The sequence below is a fragment of the Erinaceus europaeus genome, chromosome 12, assembly GCF_950295315.1.
Source record: "Erinaceus europaeus chromosome 12, mEriEur2.1, whole genome shotgun sequence".
NCBI lineage: Eukaryota > Metazoa > Chordata > Mammalia > Eulipotyphla > Erinaceidae > Erinaceus > Erinaceus europaeus.
Window position 1 is genome coordinate 78,241,952 of NC_080173.1, and position 6,179 is coordinate 78,248,130.

Sequence of the window (6,179 nt, forward strand, 5' to 3'; positions counted from 1 at the left end):
CACCTTGTCCCAGTTAGGTCAGTTTCTTTGTAACCCCAAATGTGTAAATCTTTTCCTGGGACTGCCCTGTGGGCAGGAGGAGAAATTAGATTCAACTAGGCCTCCACAGAAGCCCATTAAGCAAGAGAAGTAAACTCTTGAGCTCTGAGATAGGGAGGAGCCCTGATGCCTCTGGTCTGCAATCCTCAGTGTTTCCTTCCCCTGATAAATTATTTATGCTCACGAAAGGCGGTGGATCAATAATGCAGGAGGCAAAAACCTAGCAAGGCAGGCCCAGCTTCCAGCTGACCGGTGTTGCTGCTCCACCCCCCCACCCCACCCCCAGCTGCAGGGAGGGACTCTGCAGCCCTCTTCAACACTACAGACAGACCTCTGTGCCCCTATCTTGAAGTCTCCTTGTCCTCAGGGCTGAACACATGCCCAGGAAGGGGGACATTTTCAAACTTCCTCTGGCTGAAGGGACCAGTTGATTATTAGTTCAACAGAACTATGTGTCCCTGGGATGCTGGGAATAAGAATTCCTGCCACAGGATAGAGGTATAAGAAACAATTTCAGCTTCTCTTCCTCTGCAGTTGTTCTAGGCATCAGGGCCTGGGGCAGCTGGAGACCCAAGTGATCCAGGTCTTAATTTTTGTTATGATCAGAGCTCCTAGCCCAGCAGCCTTAAGATACCTGCTTGAGGGAGTCGGGCAGTAGGGCAGCGGGTTAAGTGCAAGTCGCGCAAAGCGCAAGGACCAGCGTAATGATCCGGGTTCCAGCTCCCCACCTGCAGGGGAGTTGCTTTACAGGCGGTGAAGCAGGTCTGCAGGTGTTTTTCTCTCCCCCCTCTGTCTTCCCCTCCTCTCTCCATTTCTCTCTGTCCTATCTAACAACGACGATATCAATAACAACAATAATAACTACAGCAACAATAATAATAAAAAGGGCAACAAAAGGGAAAAAAAATAAAGATACCTGCTTGAGTCCTCCCCAACACAAAGTAGGTTCTAGCAGGCTGGGGCAGGGGGTGGGGGAGGCTGAGAAGGAAGATTCGTGCTTCCTTGGGAGTTGTGCTTTGCAGGCTAACCCACCCTCAATTTCCACATCCTACCCACCAGCTACACACAGCCACCCTTCCCACCTCTACTTGGGGTGCCTTCTCTAGGAGAATTTCTCACTGGCAAACACTCTAGGGACCCTTTTGCTAGACAAAAAAACCCATTTTAGTCTAGGGTCTCAGTCTTGGTCTCTCTTTCTTAAATTCACTGGGATAGACCCATGTGATAAAGGAAAATGAGAGGCCTTGGCAGTGGTGCACCTGGTTAAGCACACATGCATAAATACGTACATATTATACGCAACTACCTGTACGTGAAGCAGGTCTGCAGATGTCTATCTTTCTCTCTCCCCCTCTGTCTCCCCCCCTCAATTTCTCTCCATCCCATCCAATAAAATAAAATAAAAAAGGAAAAACAGGTCGCCGGGAGCAGTGAATTCACAGTGCAGGTACTGAGCCCCAGCGATAACCCTGGAGGCAAAATGAAAATAAATAAATGAATAAATAAAAAGAGAAATAATGACTCTCTTTGGGGGGGGGTTGAAGTAGTCTGAATCATGACTGCACAGCTGGTCCCTCTTGTCTTCAGACATCTCTGTGGGAAGCTCCCCCAACTTGGCAGGCTTTAGGGACTACTTTGTGATCTTGAATCCTTAGCTCAGGATGTGGCCTGTGTTTCTGGCAGCCCCAGGTGATGCCCAGGATAATGGCCCAGGCACACGCTTTAAGTAGGGAAACTCTAGAGTCTACCCAGTGGCTCCCAACCTCAAATGACCATTGGAATCATCTGAAAAGCCTATACAAATCAGGATGCTCCAACCACACCACAGACCACTTAAGCCAGATTCTCTAGGAGTGGTAGCCAGTCATCTGCCTTCGGAAAAAAAAAAAATTCCTATGGGTCTCCAAGTGTGCAGTCAGGATTGAACAGCCCAGTCTAGATCAGCTCAGTTCACTCTTCTACCTAAAAAGCCAGGCCCAGAGAGACGGGAGCCAGTGAGGGAAGGGCTTGGGGCCTAGGCCAGAATGCTTTCCAGGCTTGTCTGCTGCCTTGGGAAGAGGAGCAAATAGGGCTGGTAATTGAGGAAAATAGCTGGGGGTGCTCAGAGCCTCATAGATTTTGGGGTGCTCTCTAGGCTGGGCCCTGGGAAATGGTTATGTCCTATGTGTATCTAACCATTGTAGTTCACCAGGATGTGCCGCCAGCATTCCAACAGTTCTGGGTATGGATGTGCAGAGGATTGTCACCCAGCTTCTAGGCAGGAAGTGGAGATGCAGAATAGCTCCTGTTCTTGTAGCACAGCCATTGAGTGAAACCCCATGCACTGTGGAATCTCCAGCTTTCCTTTCACAGATGCCAAGACACAAGACCCTGTCTCCATTTTAAAGTTTCTAAAGTTGGGTGGTATCTGATGAATGATGCTAAAGCTTCCAGGCTGCCCACCAAGTCAGGCACTAGAGTAACCATAAACTAGTGGTGTCCATTCCATTATTTGACTGGTAGCATTATGCACATGGTGACATTTTATCTTAATTCAGACCCCTTTGTGGTTCCTAAGGTTCCTTAGAGAGGATGCAGCAGTGGAGCAAGAAGTTGCAGAGAAATGTGACTGTCATGCTATCCCGTTCAACCCCAGGTAGAAATGGCCAGCTCCCTTGAAACAGCTGACAGACAGCAGGCAAGGAGCTGGTTCCCAAAGCCTGTTTTCCCAAGGACTGTTGTGCTTTGTGGGCTCCTGACTGTGTGGCCTGGGGTCAGTTGTGGGGGCTCTGTAAGCTTCATTTCCTTCTCAGAGAAATGGGTTTGCACATCTCTCTGAGGTGCTATGATGATTAAATGAAATAATTTTTTAATGTATTCCTTTTTGTTGCCCTTGTTGTTTTTAAATAAAATAATTTGTACAAAGTACTGAGCCTGGTACCTGGCTCATGAGGATCACTCCACCCCCATTTCTTCTCCTCTTCCTCCTTCACCCTGGCCCCCATCCTTCTCCTTCTTCTTTAAATAAAGACAGAAAGACAGAGTGAAAAAGACCACAGCACCAGAACTTCTGCTCAAGGCAGTGGGGCCTAGGTTTGAATCCAGGTCACACACATGACAAAGCAGAACATTGTCCAGTGAGCTATTTCACTAGCCTGAAGTGAAATACATTTCTGTTGCCTACAAGTTACCTGCTCTCTGATATTTTGTTATGGCCACTCAAAAATACTATACTTTCATCCTTTGTGCCATAATTCTACATCTTCTTCTCTAGGTTAAGAAGACCTGGGTTTTATTCATCCCTGCAGGCCCATGGCTGGTCTCTGGCCAGCACACAGAAGATGTGTGTTGCATTGAGTCAGCAGTAAGATTTGTGTGCTCACAGTTACTTCCTGATTGTTCAGGGGCTACTTTGCAGAGTGTAGGAGGCTAACCACTAACCCACCCCCCAGCTACCTGTCCACAACAGTATGCTAAGTCACAGTGATGGGGAGGCACTATAGTGGCAACTGTGTATTAACTCTCCCATAAACCCAGTGAGGTATGTGAAATGCCAGAGAATGCTGGTGAAGGGCCTGGGCTTAGCCCTCCATTATTGATGTGGGGTGGGGGCTTAGGGGTTCTACCTAAGGCAGGCAGTTCAGTGCTCTGGAGGAGAGTAGAGAAGGGAACTTATTCCCCACAAGTGTTCCCACTTAACACCATGTTTGTCTTAGAGGGAGCTGGGTCTGTGGAGCAGACAGCCCAAGATGGCAGGGAGCAACTCACTAGACGCTGTTTTCAGATGGAGAAATGTCAGGAGCTCCTCTTAGCAGGGCTCAGCTAATTAACAGCCAGGTGGGCTCTGCACTCAGCAGGCTTGGCCCCACCCAGCTCCCACACCCTTATCCATATGGCTAAGCTATCACTTGGCTCCTGTGATGACTGCTGCCTGCCCTCCCTTTTAAGTTTTTTGAATAAGTTTTGTTTGTTTATTTGTTTGTTTTTGCTACTGAGGCTGTGCTGGAACTTGGTGCTTGCATAATTCCACTGCTCCTAGCAGACTTTTTATTCCCCAGATAAAGGTTGAGAGACAAAGGAAAAAAACACCACAGCATTACTCCACTACCCATAAGGTTTCCCTTTACATGATGCTCTTACGTGGTGACTGGGGACTTGAACTTGGGTCCTCATGCACGGCAAAGAGTATGCTCTACCAGATGAGCTATGTGCAGGCATACCTTTTCTTCCCATCCTTTTCTTTTCTTCCCATCCTTTTCTTCCCATCCTCAGCTCTAACCCAGTCCTATGCCTTTCCCTCCTCCTTCCCTCAGCCTCAGCCTCAGCCTCAGCATCTCATCCTGACCATGTGGTAGTTCCTCCCCTTCCTAAAAAAAAGCTCTGCCTGCATCAGCTTCTCCTGGCATGCTCTCCTGAGGCCCTTACCACCTTCCCCAGGAGAGCTCCCCTGTCCACTCCATCTTGCAGCCTGGAAAGTGGTTCTCTTTCCACCTATACCCCCACTCCAAACCCCCCCCCCCAAATCTTGCCTTCTGTCTCCAAACTCAAAGCATGGCAGCAAGAGGCCTACTTTGTGGTCAGACAGACTAAGTGGGGGGGGGGGGTGAGGGGCTCCGTTCATCAGCATTCATTCAGCGGCTTCTGTGCACCAGGTATGGTGTGACTTGGGACCTGAACCTCTGAGCCTTAGTTTACTCCTTCAAACCTGGGTAATGCCAGTCACCCATGCATGGATTCGCCAGTGTATGTAGAGTCTTGCCTCCTTCTGTCCATACCTGAGACCTTTGCTCATTTGGAGAAAGAACACTGGGGGTAAGTGGGACTGGCATTCCTCACTAGAGAAACTGAGGCTGGGGAGAACTCGGGTCTGTGGAGCTACAAAGTGGATTTCAGCATCCCTTACCCTGTTGTTCGGGAACCCTTTGACTGCGAGCGCGCGCGCACGCGCGCGCGCACACACACACACACACACACACACACACACACACACACACACACACTCTCGAGCCTGTGGTGAGCACATACATTCAGCTTTATTTCTTTCCATGCAGAGAAATACATAGGCGTGAACTGGTGAGTGTGGGGCCAGTAGCGTGAGGGGCAGCCCTGCTGTTCCTAGGAGATGCACAGACAGGGGACCACTGTGTTCATGCAGCCAATGGTTGACCCCCAGATGGCACTAGGACAGCAGGGCAATTGCTTCTTCCAGCTTCGATCAGGTGTGAGGGTGCCAAACTGTCTGGGAGGGGGGATCCCTCCTTCCCAGGCTTATCTCCAGAGGGCTTCTTGTCCTGAGTCCTGGGCTTCTCTCAGCAAGTTTCTTGGTCTCTCCACACACCTCAGACCCCTCCAAGTTCTGTACTTGGTTCATCTAGAAGGTACTGTCCCAGTTGTGCTGCTCCTGCTGCTGGGGAGGGGGCTTGGGTCTCACTGTCCTGGGTTTTGAGTGTGAATAGGGCTGAGTACACAGAGGCGTCTAACCATTGCAGGTGTGACTTCAAGGGAGAGGGAGGGTGTATGCAACATTCTGGCACACACAGTGACAGATGGTCCCATCTCTGCCATCAGTCCCTCTCAACTCCTACCCTCATCCCCCACTGCCTTTCAGACTGTGCCTAAACCATCTGGTTCATTTCACTCTCCTCCATGGGGACCCTTGATGTCTTTGGAGAGGCCACCAACTCATACACTCCATGGGCCTCAGGTTCCCCCCTGGCCTGATCTGACTTCCAGAGTGACACCTATACCCTGGGCTCACCCCCTCTGTCCACCAACAAGCAGGGGTGTTTCTACCTGGGACACAAGATCCCATAAAGTGACTCAGTAGGTCACTCCCTTGGAGTTGGGAGAGGTTGGAGTTTATTCCCTGTGTTTGGGGGGTGAGAGACAGCTAATGTAGGAACACAGAGGATCCACCCACTGGCCCTGGACCCCTTCCCTCCATCTTCTAGAAGGGCTCTTCTAGAAAGTTCAGAGTTGCACTCAGGACCCCTGTCTCTTCCGAGACATCTACAAATGGTCTCTGTGTTCACAGGTCCCCTCCAAGGAACCTCTGTAGAGGATGGGGAGGAAGGCAGGTCCCTAGGTGGAGGCAGGAAATCTCTAAGCCTGCAGGGGGACAAACAGCCTTGGTCACTCCAGCTATGGCCAGAACTCTTCCT